This window comes from Thermobia domestica, chromosome 5 (genome assembly GCF_964235325.1).
Source record: "Thermobia domestica chromosome 5, izTheDome1.hap1.1, whole genome shotgun sequence".
NCBI lineage: Eukaryota > Metazoa > Arthropoda > Insecta > Zygentoma > Lepismatidae > Thermobia > Thermobia domestica.
In genome coordinates, this window is record NC_137458.1 from 13,769,373 (window position 1) to 13,785,783 (window position 16,411).

Below are 16,411 nucleotides of genomic sequence, written 5' to 3' on the forward strand. Positions count from 1 at the left end.
TGTATATGAGGATTTTAAGACAAACTGCATTCAAATTATGCCTAATATTGTATATTCATAAACACAATAGGGAGGCCGACATGAGCTTTGAGGGGGAAGCGAGCCCCCCTTTCGCCCCCAGGATCAGCGCCTTTGCAGAAAAGGTCAGACGTAACTTTTTATATTAATCTTTGTTTGTGTTTGGTAAGATTATATGATGAATTTCTACAAATTATTAATTTACTACGTAATCGAAGCAACTTCGCAATGACACAATTTTACAGAAGAGATAACTATTAGTTGGATCTAATAATAACAATTTTGTAATCACATGTTCTTCAAGAAGCATTTTAAAGAGATTATTTCATCCTCAATTTTATTTTCAATATGTTTGGTTTGGTACATTAACATACAAACACGTACTTTAAAAAAAGATCCGAAGTGTAATTTGTTCATTCTTGAGCATTTACGAAAGCATGAGAGCCAACCAAGGTCACTAAAGCGGGTAAAAGCGTGACTTCTCAAAAGACATGGTGGTCACTAAAACAAAAGACTGTCGTCATCCGACTCATAAATAAAGCAGCCACTTGTAAAAAGCTAAAGCAGTCCAAAGAAATTGTAAATACTGTACACAGATATACATAAACATTTTAAAAGAAAACGAGAAACAAGTACGTGAGCACTAAACAAAATATTAATGTCTTTTTCGTATATATAAAAAAAGTTAATCTTGTTTTTATGTATTCGGAATGCGGTAGCACACTTGCTATTGTTATCATTACGTTGACGCAAAAATTAGACAAGATGGAACTTCCATTAATAACTCTTGAAGCCGGATCTAACCTATATTTTTAAATATATCTTTAGAGTCAAGAAACAAAATTTTACTGTGAGGTTTTCAGTTGAACATCCTGATTACAGGGTTGCAAGGTCTTACTTTTTTTCTGGCACGTTTAACGTTATTATTAAGTATTATGTCATTTGGGATGTCCTGGCACTAAGGACTGAGGTTTTATTTTCTTAATTTCCAGTTTGGTCCTGGAAATGTTTCTTCCATGTTTCTCGATTTTCCGCTTCCTCTTTTAACTCCCAATATTTTATTCTATTTTTCAAATCATCGAAAACTTGTGTTATTCTTCTTTTTATTTCTCGTTTTCCTTCCATCTTTCCTTCTATGTCAGTATGAAGACAATTTGTTCGCAAGATGTGTCCAATCCAATTGGTCTTTCTACGAAGGATGGTGGCTAGAAGTGTCCTCTTCTCTCCTATCCGTTTTAAAAGTCTTCGTTTGTTACTTTTTCTGTCCATTTTATCTTCTCCATCTTCCTCCAACGCCATATTTCGAAGCTCTCTAAATATTTCTTCTCTAACTTCCGTAATGTCCAAGTTTCTGTACCATACAGTCCAATACTCCATATATAGCACTTGACCAAGTTCTTCCTTAGTCCAGTATTAAGGCTGTTAGTTAAGAGTGACCTTTCCTTGTTGAATGTTTCTTTGGCTATGGCAATTCTCGACCTGATCTCTCTGCTGTAGTACGCATCTTTGTCGTCAAAATACTTCCCAGATATTTGAAATGATCGACCTCTTCAAGTACTCTTTATTCCATTTCCACGGGATACTCCCATGACTTTTGCACGTTAATATTTATCCAATAAAATGGTGTTTTCTGCTCTTTTATTAGATAAAAGAAATAATAGTTCTGCATACTTTCAAAATGTTTTTATAAGTTAGAACGATTTTCTTTTCTAATAAGAGAAACTGATTTTTCGGACACTTTTAACTATGGAAACTAATGATATAACTTAGTATTCATAGGATAGGCATAGAAAATAGGTTACGTTCTTATCTATTATCTAACCAAATGCCAATCTTACGTTTACAAAAAAATGAAATGAAATCTTTGAGTTTTACGTCCCACGCTTATGCCGGTTAGGCTAAAGGAGACAGTGATGATGAGTAATAAATGAAATGGTGGAATGAAGAAAGTGGGAGAACGACGAGGAAACCCACGCACACGGTGTTTGTCCAACACAAAGTTCACTTGGCCGGGATCGAACCCGGGCCCCCAAACACCAGAGGTAAACGCTCTACCACTGAGCCACTGCGGCCCCTACGTTTACAAATAATTGCTTGGGAAAACATAAAGGTAAGCGCCACTGTCAGTGAACTTGAGTTATTAGATGAGATGAGTTGTGATCGAACCACAGAACAGTATGCAGGTAGTTTTATTTAGGAAGTTTAACAGCAGAAGACACGGGAAGTTTGTCTGGTATGTGTCATTGTATTGAAGTACATGTGAATGGTAAATCTTCTTTTCCAGTTTATTCGAAAGTTAGAAACTGTGACATACCATTATGTTTTCCCGAACTGTTTAATTTGGTTTTTAGCAGCTAAGCTTTCGTCTGTAAACATCATCTTGATCAGGCCTGGCAGTTTCGATCGATTGTGATATAGTGATGTAAGGAATAGAAGCTACTGTGAACTACTGTGAACTAGTAAAAGTAGAACTGCGAACTGCTTCTGGATTTCGAAACAGTGTTGCCGGATTGGATTGCAAGTAGTGGATTAGGCGATTTTGTAAGTAACTCGCTACCAAAATTTCAAATTGGTCGACACGCTTCTTTTTTTTTGGCTGCTTTTAATTATCTGAAGGCTTTAAATCTTAAGAATATGCTACTTTTTAAAATTTTTATATGAAATCACAAATTACTAATTTTATCCAATAGAGTAAAAAGTTTTGTTTGTTGAGTATTCTATTCCCAGTGAACAATAGTTTTACTAAATCTAGCATGTTCAATTTTTGTTTTTGTACTTTTTAATCTCCAGGTCTGGCAATACTAGAATTTTGTTTAGGTTGCGCTATTGCAGTATCACTGACCGTCGTTGCTGTTAAAGGTCTGCACGGGTTCGGACCGAGCACGCAGGCTTAAGCCCGACTCAGCCCGCGGCCCGGACTCGGTCCAGGGGCGTACGCAGAGGTCCTGGGGGGTCCGGACCCCACGAAATCCCAACTTTTTTGTAAATGTAGTCTACTTTTAGGGACAATTTTAGAAATGTTCACATAATTTAGCCTCAAATAGTATTTGGAGCCCCCCCGAAACGCTTTAGACCCCTCCCGAAATAAATTCCTGCGTACGTCCCTGACTTGGTCTTACAAAGCATACATTACCCAAGCATGCGGGCTCGGCCGTAAATTTTTAAATATACAATTATATTTCTCGGGTCTTTTCGGGCCTAACTTTGTAACTATACTATACAACGATATTCATTCGACCATTCTTTCTGAAGAACTTTGAAAGCACAACTGCAAAATTAAACCTCTTATTGATATAAATAAAAAAATAACAATTTTTCGTTAATTATTAAGTTTCTTAGTAATTGGGGCTTATTTCGGGCTCATTTGGTTATCACAAGAGCTCGGGCCGGGCTTGGGCCTAAATGCTAAAACATTTCGGACTCGGATCGGGCCTCACATTATAAACTCACGGGCCGGGCCTGGCACAGGCAATATATTCTGGCCCGTGCAGACCTCTAGTTGCTGTCTCAGTTAATGCCTAGATCTAATAGTTGTACAGAGCTGTGTAAACGTGAACATCGCAAATTTAACCATAAAGTGTAAGTGGAATTACAATAAAATGTCCCAAAATTCATGGCTCTGAGATAAATAATTTAGCCAATGAACTAAAGAAATGAGAAATAACAGTGAAAAGACATTCTGTAAACGTTGTAAAGTGTATTTCAGAGAACAAGATAGGTTTGCATTTTACATGAATCTTGTAGCTGTCATAAACAAAAAAAACAAAAAAAATCTTGCAACCCGATCTTTCTATTTACTCCTTACACATTACAACTTTCTGACAGCAAGAAAGATATCTGCACCCATGCAGCACTGCACTCTAGTGGACAAATAGTGAACCTCCTCATTTAAAACGTGTATTTTGGCGCACTTCCCCTCCTTGTCCAAAAGAATCCATTGTTTCGGAAGGGGCGAAACTGGTTTTCTCTTTATGTCAGTGGAGAGCGATAGCAGGTAGCAAGCAAGACGACCCAGAAAGTTGCACATGGTTTAACTCCCTGCAAGAAAGAAAAAGAAGTGTTGTATGTCCTTTTCAAGACTATGTTTACATGGACAAATATTATAGGGTTTCAAGATTATTTTATGACAGCTACAAGATTCGTGTAAAATGGAAACGCCGTCTAAGCAAGTGTGTCTTCTTGGTAATCTGGAAAGTCACTCATTTTGTACTATGAGAGTCTGCCCAATTCATTGCACACTCCAGTTGAACTGCTTCTGACGTAATATGGAGTTTTCCGTGACACAAAACCGCCAACAGTCCGAAACTGCGGTCGCCGTCTGACTGTTCCCACTGGGAATGGTAATATACTCTTTCTTGTATTTTATATGTTACAATCATTTCAAATGAATTTGCCTCACTTTACAATTAAAATTATTCTTCGTTATTATGTAAAACCTGAATGGTTACATGTTTACTATGTAAATTCTCAGTGATGTTCAGTTGCACCAACCGAGGATTAAGGTAGGATAAAATAATCGGTTGATTATTTTTATCACTGGATAAGAACCTTTCATCGCTACACCAACAGTTTATGAGAAAGGATTAACTTATGCACGAATAATCGGAAGTTGTATAAAACTATGACGTTTGCAACATGACGTCATGTAATATTGTCGTCATTTGATTGGCTAAAAAAGTGCGTGTAACAACTGAAAATTGATTCGCGTAGGATGTGCTAAGAAAATAATATTTAGGTGTAGTTATTCCTGTAGTGGTAGTTACTTAATATGGAAAGAAAGCGTGCGAAGAATTTCACTCCTCAGGAAAGTGAATATGTTCTGTCCTAATGCTCGCCGACAAATACCAAAAAAAAAAAAAAAAAAAAAAAAAAAAAAAAAAAAAAAAAAAAAAAAAAATGCCGTATCAAATGCTGAAAAGAAAGCTGCATGGCACGTTTTAGGTCCAGAATTTAATTCTCTTTCCGGGGTAACAAATCGTGATCTTGTTAATATTAAGTTGTATGTGAAGAATTTAAAGGCTAAAGCTAGAAAGCAGTTTGCAGAGGAATCTCGAGCGATATATGCCACAAGTGGGGGACCTCCAGAAAAAAGGGTAGATGATACATCCGAGAAGCTTAAATCAAGCTTGCCATGACAGTTGGAGGGCCTGCAGAATGGGTTCGATTCTGATTTCACAGGTAAAAAAATCTGATAATCCTAAAACGTTATGTGTTACTTATTCTATACCTGCATACAATAAAATAGCAGGTCCTTTTCCTGACCAATGTTTCTTCCAGACGTGTTTTTGCGGGGGCACTTTCCCCCAGAGCTCTGAGAGTGCCCCCTTCCCCCCAGGCGAGACCAAAATAATACGTCTATAATATAACAATAAATAATATAGTGCCAGCAGTGCCCTCCCCGGAAATATTATATGTGGCCCCCCTGGAACATTTTTTCTGAGAGAACGACTGTTCCTGACATTTTTCGCTGTTAGCCTCAGTGTAGTTGAAAACGGGTCATTTCTAAACATGGAGATGTTTTGCTTTCTTTCTTCTTTTTTTTTTTTTTAAAAAAAAAAGATCATAACTGGGGTAAAGATTTAAAGTGCCGATTTTTCTTTTAGACTAAATTTTTAAAAAAAATAGGAGAGAGAGTTTTTGAAAGTAATCCAGATGTCAAATGGTATTTCCAGTTGAGAATAGAGGTAATCCTGAATGTTGTTTCTCCCTTTTGGGTCCTTTATTTCCTCAATGTATCCCCAATCTCTTCTTACTGCTACTTTCTAATAATTGTATTCCAAATTTTCCTGTAAAAAAGTCTGGGCTGAGTGTGTTGTTTCTTGTGCAAGAAATTTGAAAAGATCGAACAGTTTCTGCTTTCTCTGTATTCCAACGATAGGTACAAACACTTTTCCTTTAATGTCCTTTAGACTAAGGGATGCGATTGGTGGAATGATATTGTGGGAGGAAACAGAAGTATACTCTGAAAAAGCCCACCGACACCCATGTTATCACCTCAAACTTACTTGACCGGGGACCGATCCAGGGACCCCACGCACCAGAGGTAAGCGCTCTACCACTGAGCCAATGTTCTCCCTACGACGCAGGTACAATTTTCAAAACGCACCAATTTCTTTAGCCAGACAAGATGCATGGTTTTCCAACAGAACTGTTTTTCGCATATCTACGATCAGAAATATGTGAAGGTTGACCTTAAAAACTTGAAACAACAGCATTTAGAATGAACAACAGCATATTATCTACTATGGCAGACATTGCAAGAGAGATAGTAGTAAAAGTGGTTTTGCCAAAGAAAGAAGAATCCGTAACATTTACCATATATTTTATAGACAAGCATACGTAGTAATTAAATTCTTTTCAATTAGATAAAAATGGAATTGTTATAAAGTTAACGAAAATAACACTTTTTTGGCCTTTTTTTAAAAAAGATTGTGCTGTTAGTATGTAGTTCGGCCGTTAGTCACACTTAACTTTTTAACGAAAGCGAATTTTTTATTTTCTTTTTTGACAATAGATAAATAAATCGATTATCTTGACCAATTTAGTTAATGGAGTCAATCCACTGACATCTGAGTGGGTAACGGTCACTTTAACCCGTTCGTTACTCCACACAATAACTCCTGAACGAAAACGAATTTTTGAGTTCAGATTTTTACCAACACATGGCTAGAGTGATCATTTCTTCCGAGTTTGTTAATGAAGTCAATCCGTTGATATCTTAACGAGTAACGGTGCCTATCCATATGTCGTTTAAAATCCATAGCATTCCCTGGCTTCTATGCAATCTGCACAGTAGCAAAGAAATATTGGTTGCCTATACCATTAGGATAAGTAGCTTTTTTATTCTAAATATATCTGCCGAGTTCTTTAATGGTGCTAATACATTAACATCTTATAGAATGACGGTGACTTTAAAGGTAGCTATGCATATTTCATTTTCTACTATTGCAATAAAGGTAGTAGAAGTTACACATCTCGCCATTAGATTGCAGTAAATATCTTCTGGCAGTGTTCACCGGGCGAAGTTGAAACTTCAAGTGTTATAAATCTTTTACTATGTCTACCAAAGTTTATTTCACACCGTTTTCATGAAAATTTTATATATACGTATTTAAAGCAAACGATGTGTCTAAACATTAATTGCCATCAACTGATAGACATCTCTCAGTAGCGGCTCTTGAGGGCAGCACCGTAACTTAGATTTTTTCTGCCGGTGGGGGGGGGCAAGCATTAATATGCATATTTGGGTCCCCTAGAAAAGTTGTTATTCTTATTCTTGGGCCCATTCTTCACATCTTTCTCTTATTCCATATGAGTCCCCCGAAGCCTGAAGGTCTGCGGGGCCGTTAATTACGCCCCTGGGCCCATTCCATACATGACAAATTAATTAAGGGGACAATATTGACAAATCTCAAAGCCATATGAATAAATATTATTTCTAGGGCTCCTAACAGTAGACATTTTTTATTAAAATGAGCCCACGACTCATTTTTGTTTTATTTACCTTTTTGTGTGTTGCTTTATTTATGTAATGTGAACCTGTCTGATGCTTCATTTATAATTTATTGTTCGTATCGTATGTGGAATAAGAAAATTTTGTCTTAAAATGGGCCCCCTCGAACGACAGGGAGTTTCCCTGAGGGGCAATTGCCACCTGCCCCCCACAAGTTACGGCTCTGATTGAGGGACTAAACTTCACACAGCTCCAGCGACAAAATTTACTTTTTTTTTTAACCGATATGACCTGTCGAGAGCCGCAACTGATGAATTCTGTGCGGAATTTACTACAGAATCGCGTTAAGTATTCTTCGTGTTTCGTAGTTCTTTCCTCATCGCAACGTCGCTACAAATGGTACCACATTCACGCCATCTACACATGTGTGTAATAATTACTTGGAAACTATTAAAGCAAGGTAGTTCTGAGCGGAATTCTGCCTCATAATGTCGCTACCGTCAATTGATAGGGTGTAAAATGTTATTTTGCAGATTTTGTAATTCTTCCTTCTTCTTCTTCTTCTTCTTCTTCTTCTTATTATTATTATTATTATTATTATTATTATTATTATTATTATTATTATTATTATTATTATTATTATTATTATTATTATTATTATTATTATTATTATTATTATTATTCAGGGTTGGCAAAAACCATGGTTTATATTTAAAAAACAAAAAACCGGTTTTTTGGTTTAAACCAGGTTTTTATGGTTTAAATGATTTGCTCCATATATTCATATCATATATGGACAGAAATAAGTTTTTTTTTTCGCCTTGATGTTATTATGCAACAACCGGGTTATGCTGGAAGGGATCACATAAGCTTAAAGCGGAATAAAAACCGCTTCTCGAGTTACATCCGAGAGAAATTGTCCTCCATTTGAACTCAGAACCAGGACTAATTGGCCACAAATGCAATACGTCTGCCGACTCACTCACGAAGGAAATCTGATTTAAAAAAAAAAAAAAAAAATATGTTGTACTGATCTTTACATGCTTCTTAATATAACTGTCAAGAGTCATTTCAGAAGGACAAAAAGATAAACAGTTGCACAAGTGAAACCATTACACAGAATTACATATGAACAATTTCAAAGTACTACGGAGTACAGAACTAATTTAGTTCAAGTTAGTTAACAACGACTTTTATTGGTCCAAATTAAAAAAATACACCGACTTAATCTGCATATCAATAAGAAAAGTGAATAAAGATACGAATTATTTGAGTCCACTTTGGCTCAGACTCATTTATACATAAATAGATATTTCACTAAATGCCTCTCGTGGGGTCTGTATGACACCCCCCCACACGCACACACAAAAAGTACGGCATTTTCGAGGTATTTTATCAATAGTAAACATTGAAACTAAACAATATTTATAATTTTTCTTCGATTGCAATTACATAACAATAATAACAACTACAAAAAAATCACAAAATAAATATTTATAAACTTGTAAAAAAAGCCGCTTTTGTAGTATAATCTCTTTGATTAGTGAATGGGGAATTTAGGTCTGAATATAATACGAATAATATACGGGAGTGAAACGTGATAACCCACAAATGTGTGTTCATCAAGATTTTACAAACACTTACACTTTTACGAACATTTTTTGTTTTTTTGGTTTAAACCAGTTGCTTTTTTTTTTTTTTGAAAAAAACAGCTGGTTTAAACCTTGGTTTAAACCAGCCAACCCTGTTATTATTATTATTATTATTATTATTATTATTATTATTATTATTATTATTATTATTATTATTATTATTATTATTATTATTATTATTATTATTAATATTGCAATTTTTGTATTCGTATTTAAGCAATTGGGTAGGTTTCAAAGGAAAGACTAACATTAAATTAGTATTGAACATACTTTAGGCAAAAGTTACCTATTTTAATTAAGCTAAAATTGAGTAATACAGTATTTCTAGCTTTGTATTCTTTGGAAGATAGGATTTTTGTAACTGGATCGGCGACCCCTGGAGTTTTCCAATACCGGTACTCGATTATCTGTAGAATTTTTGTGGTGGTGCTCAGCAGTCACAAGAACATAAAGAAGGAAAAATAAGAAAAGAAAAACAAAAAGAAACAAAGGAAGGTCTGTGAGCGTGAGACTCAAGAATATTGTTTTTTTTTTTAAATAGAAAGTGTTCTTCATTTTATTATAATCAATAATAATCACGGGCGTCTCTGGCGGAGGGACGAGGGGGACGCGTCCCCCCAATATTTTGAAGTACAAAATATTCAATATTTTATTCTAATTTATTTACTAACGATAGAATAACATATAAATAATTATGTTTATTTGAAATATAATATTCAGGCTGTGAAACGATTATAACAGAGTTCTTGATATATGGTACCTTAGAGGGTCCGTGAAGGTAATCAGAAAGGTATAAATGGAATCGAAGATAATAAACAGGCTAAATTAGATAGTATCATTGAAATCACTATCTTTAATGTCCCCTCAAATTTTACATGCCAGAGACGCCAGTGATAATAATATAAAGTTCATTCTAAAAATTGACCCAGTCCTGCTTCAATTTCCTCTGAAGAATTACTGGCTTGTAATAAGGTTTTCTTGTTTCATACAAGAAATCTCGTCTCGATTCTCGGAAAGTTTTACTCGTCTCATGCTTCAAAATTTATGAACAAAATTTATGTCCTGATTTTCCTTGTAATTTCACATTGAAGTTTATCAGAATTCTTTCACGAGAAGTTCACAAAGGATGTGACGTAAGAACATTGCAACCATATTTATCATTGACAGTGGCGTAGCAGCTGCTCCAGCAACCCCCGCATTGCATCCCCGAAATCTTGCGATGAATAAAGATTTAAAGAAGTAGAACTTCAACCTTACTTCTATTGCCTTTGCAACTAGGGCCTCTTTTCTATACTTTGCGGGGGGGGGGCGCAAAAGTGTGCTACGCCACTGATCTTTGTAACGACTTACACATCCTTAAATGTTGATAAACATTCTTCATTGTGTTCGTACCATCACTTTATCAATTTATAGTTTTTATACTGTGAATTATGTAATATTAAAACAGTTTTTGAAAGCCAACACTTGAGAGAAATAATATTACCTATGAGACAAGAAAAATGTGTCATTTCGTGGGCGACACTAAATGTGTGTGTAACGTTCCGCGCTACGTCCTGCAGACAAGATGACGGGACGATAATCGCAAATAAGTCGTCAATGGAATAAGATAATAGGAGGAAACTGAATATTATCTAACAAATCCACGTACATAATATTGTTTACCATAAATTGATAAAGTCAACATTTGGACCAAGGATGGTCCACATCAGGAGGAAGGAGGAAACTTTCTTATCTTATATATATATATATATATATATATATATATATATATATATATATGCAGTGGCGGATCCAAGATATGATCAAGGGAGGAGCTAAACCTTAATTTGCCGTTTTATCCAGTGTAAAGCAGAATTGAAGTCCATTTTATCCAGTGTAAACCTGAGCGTCAAGGGGGTCTATAGCCCCGTAGCCCCCCCTTGGATTCGCCCTTATGTATATATATATATATATAAAACCCCTCCCAGTTTGGAGCTCTTAAAAGTAGCTGTAAGTAGCAGTATTACAACCCATCGCCCCCCAGAAATCCGTCCTGAATCCGCCCCTGGTTTACATATTGAATGTGAAAGTTCTACTCTATAGCTATCATGGCCTTACATGAAACCGCTTGGTTAGTTAGATTGCTTTGTTTGGTGGTTAAGTTCCCGATGAATCCCATAATATTGTTCAACTCTAACAGGTAATTGGTGGACTATCAGGATTAAAAGGTAGGGGTCCCTGGACTGGAAAGCCAGAAATAAGTAAACTGATACGCTGATTACGCACTATTCACTTGAATGGGCGCAACGTAGCCAATAATAGTTCGTGGATTGTTATGTTAGGGAGGGATGTATTTACGCTTATTCTTCTTTCCTGATAATAAGTTTTCTGGTTTTATTAGTTAATAATTGATGATGTTTTAATTAATTGTAATAATATTGATTGTTAACGAGGTTATGTTGAGATTAGATGAGAAAAAAATATCAAAAACCATGTAAAAAATGTACGCACTTCACAAACTCTATCTTCGCATCATCTAAACTCGAACCTCCAGCCAAAGTTAAATAAGCAGTAGATGGGGCAAAAGGTTCAACTTTTAACCACAATATGCCACTACTGTCAATAGAACACGCAAATAGTCTGGGCTGTGCATTCCCGTTCTATTCCATTATAATAAATAGCGTCTTGTTTTCTGAGTAACAGATTACGGAGAATAACTATAATTTGTAAATGACAATAGTCTGTGATCCCTTACAGAGAGCAAAAGATTAAAAAGAAAACGTTACCTGCTTCTCTAACACGCCACAAGAGGTCAGAAAGGTCGTAATATGTAACGACAGGGTTCTTCCAAGTAGATGCAAGAACAAAGCATATTTTTTCCCCCTCCTTTTAAATGTCGAGGATATTATAAAATGTTAGTGGCGCCGCTCCCTGCAGAGCGTGTGTTTCGTTCCTTGTTATGAAATTTCTTAATAACAATTTGTGGTTTAATGTTTACGTTTAATAGTTCCATTAGGATCTGAGAACGATTCGGATATCTTAATTCCCATAAAAAAGACAATGATCCAAATTTGAAGAATTGCAAATGGGAACTCCTCTACTCGCAATATATATATATATATATATATATATATATATATATATATATATATATATATATATATATATATATATATATATATATATATATATATATATATATTGGTCTAGGAATTAATGCGTGCGGTTGGTACGCACACATTGAAGCTGTAGTACAAACACAAAATACATAAATACCTTAAGAAAAATATTGTCCATCGCTAGCCACCACTTTCGCCCATCTGTCAGGCAATGTACGGATTCCGTGGCGAAAGAAGTCCTCATCCTTGGAAGCGATCCAGTCAGAGACCCATGTTTCGACATCTTCTGAAGAAGTAAACCGCTGTCCAATCAAATCGTTGTTCATGCAATCGAACAAGTAGTAGTCCGAAGGAGCAACGTCTGGTGAATACGGCGGGTGGGGTAAAACTTCCCATCCGACATTTTCTAAATAGGTTTTGACCGGTTTTGCGACATGTGGGCGAGCGTTATCATGTTGAACAATAAGTTTATCATGTCTGTTCTCCCATTCTGGTCGTGTTCTGGCCAGAGCTTGCTTCAAACGCATTGATTGTCGTCGATAACGTTCTCCATTCATAGTTTCACCCGGTTGCAGCAGCTCATAGTACACCACACCTTTCATATCCCACCATATGCACAGCATAACCTTTGCACAGTGAATATCTCGTTTTGGTTGTGATGGACCTGGTTCACCTGGTTTCACCCAGGCCTTTTTTCGTTTAGGGTTCTCGTAATGGATCCACTTCTCATCACCCGTAATAATTCGATGCAGAAACCCCTTTCTGCTCTGTCGTTGAAGCAGCAATTCGCAAATGGTTTTTCGTCTTTCAACGTCTCTGTCTTTCAATTCATGTGGAACCCAATGTGACATCTTTTGAATCATTCCCATGGCTTTCAAGCGTTTGGAGACTGTTGTTTGATCAACGCCTAATGCTGCTGCAAGTTGTTCCTGCGTTTGACACGAATCCTGCTCGAGCAATGCTGTCAATTCTTCGTCTTGAAATTTTTTTGGCTGTCCAGCTCGCTCTTGGTCTGCCAAGCCGAAATCACCACTTCTAAACCGTGCAAACCACTTCTGACACGTTCGCTCAGCTAGAGCATGGTCACCATACACTTCCACCAAAATACGATGACTTTCAGTCGCACTTTTCTGCATGTTAAAGTAATGCAGCAGGACACCCCGCAAAAACACTTTATCAGGCACAAATTGCGCCATGTTCACTTAACTACAAACTGGTGTTGTTGACGCTTTAATCCACTGCCCTATACTACGAACGATACGCGATGACAGGGGTTTGCAACACATGTGTGGATACACGGAACTGTGGGACGCTCCGTTCGTTGCGCCATCTCTTGTCCACTCGCACGAATTAATTCCTAGACCAAATATATATATAAAATCATAGATCAGTTAATACTGTATTGGGACAACTGACTATAGCCTTATAAATATTCGAAAGTTCTAGTAACGATTTAAAATCCTTTCACATTAATAATTTGGTTATTATCTTATTCATTTTTTTAAATCTGTAAATTTTCGCTCCGTTCGTGTCTGTTCGTAGCCGAGTTATGCCTGTGAATGTAGTCAAACTATCTGAGGCGTCGGTTGATTATTATAAAAAATAAAATGAAACATTTTAGTTTAACGTCCCACGTTTCTACCCTTTAGGCTGAAAATGAATTATTGCGAAATAACGTTTTTGTGCTCTCGTATCGAGACTCGAACACAGGACCAAGTGCACGAAAGGCGTACGCGCTAGTCACTAGACCAGCAGGGAGGGCTGAGTAATGATCGTAAGCAGCGACAATACCAGCTCTAATTTCCGGGGGAAAGGCAGTGCAGGGGAAGGGACTTCCTTTTGGGGAGGGGAAGTTTATAATTACTTTTATATTGCTTGACCTATAGTTACAAACATGTCTGGAGGCGGCAGAAGGGGAGCAGACTAACAAGGGACATCACCCAATTGTCCGGCTCCGATTCCAATGAAATTTTTCTAGCTGATAGAAAACATATATGTATTATTTGTGATGACAGAAATTTTTGCCATCGTGCATGTTTTCTATTTTTTATAATTTTTAAAAGTTGTGATGTGGTTATTAGAGATTACTGCAGAAGTCCCTTACTAACCTTTGTAAACGTAGCGTTAATGAAAGAATAACCATATAGATACATATAAGGCCTGGGGGAAGTTGTATGGTAGGTATGTCCTTGACCGCAGCCATCTTAAAATCCGCCATTTTGAATTAAGGTCAAGTCTTTTAAATGGGAATAGGGTAATATGATACATAATTTCGGGCTAGAATTTAATCAGGAAGACAATGGTGAAGCTAGTTTTGAGATATACTCATTTGGGAAAAAGTTACAGGCATTTAATTGTTCACTTACTATGTGCGAAAGTCCCTTACCTCCGCTTCTAACCCGCGTATTAATGATAATAAGTGAATAAACGCTTCGGTAATACATATTATGTCTAGAGGGAAGTGATACGGTAAAGTTATCCTTGACGGCAGCCATCTGGAAATCCGCCATTTTGAATTAAAATGAAGTTTGAAAAATGTAAGCCATAGAATGTGACACCTCATTTTAATAGCAAATTTTTCCAAAAAGCCAATGGTAAGCTTTTTTTATTGTTGTTGTTCTATAATTAACCAGTGTGAATTTAGGACTGCTTCTAATGTACACCAAACGTCCATTATTCGATCTTTCAAATTGGCAAACACTCCTAATTTTCACCGCATGTTTTCACATTCAAAGTGGCATTTTGCAGTTGTTGCCATGGTTCATGTTTTCTAAATTTATTACATTATTTAAGAGTTGCGATTTGTCAGTTCGTGAATAGTGTTGGGATAAGCATCCAGCAATCTTTCTGAATTTTGAAGACTTACAATGTAATTATTTATTTTAAACGAGAATACATGAAGAACCTATGGATCTATGTGACGTAAAGAAATACAAATGAAATTATAACAAATTGGTGTTATAAGAACACAAAATTATCAGGAAATGTAGCCAATCGACAAACAATAAAATATTTTTTAATAAATACAACATTTAAGAAACAGCAGCAATGCTAGAAAATATCAAAGAGGCGTTATATGACTGTTCCCACAACATTGTTTGTACCATGAACATAATATGAAAATAGGTAACTTGTTTATAAAGAGGTGTAACTTAATTGAGTGCCCGATCAATACTAATTATAAATTTTACAATCATGAACCATCGAAAACAATCGCTAGAAAATGAATGACTTTTTTGTCTGACTAGTTAAAAAAAATTGCCATAGAAAATAAATAAATAAATAAATAATAAAGAAATAAATATAAAACAAAACAAAAGACCCTTGATTTACACAACAATCATATTTCGTTTTCCTTTTTCAAGTGAATTTTCAATTTTCATTTGATTTTTCGTCTCATCTACTACACAAGCTACGTCTTCGGTGTTACCTGGATGCAAAGTTGGAGTTGTTTCGTTGTGCGACGATTCATGTCAGTAAACGAGTTTTTGAAGGGCAGGTATAGGAAATAAATAATTATATGGCAAGTCTTCAAAATTCAGAAAGATTGCTGGATGCTCATCCCAACACTATTCATGAACTGACAAATCACAGCTCTTAAAAAAATGTAATAAATTTAGAAAAGACGAGTCATCGCAACAACTACAAAGTGCCACTTTGAATGTGAAAACATGTGGTGAAAATTAGGAGTGTTGCCAATTTGAAAGATCGAATAATGGACGTTTGGTGTACATTAGAAGCAGTCCTAAATTCACACTGGTTAATTATAGAACAACAAAAAAAGCTTACCATTGGCTTTTTGGGAAAATTTGCTATTAAAATGAGGTGTCACATTCTATGGCTTACATTTTTCAAACTTCACTTTAATTTAAAATGGCGGATTTCCAGATGGCTTCCATCAAGGATATCATTACCGTATCACTTCCCTCTAGGCATAATATGTATTACCGAAGCTTTTATCCACTTATTATCATTAATACGCGGGTTAGAAGCGGAGGTAAGGGACTTTCGCACATAGTAAGTGAACAATTAAATGCCTGTAACTTTTTCCCAAATGAGTATATCTCAAAACTAGCTTCACCATTGTCTTCCTGATTAAATTCTAGCCCGAAATTATGTATCATATTACCCTATTCCCATTTAAAAGACTTGACCTTAATTCAAAATGGCGGATTTCAAGATGGCCGCGG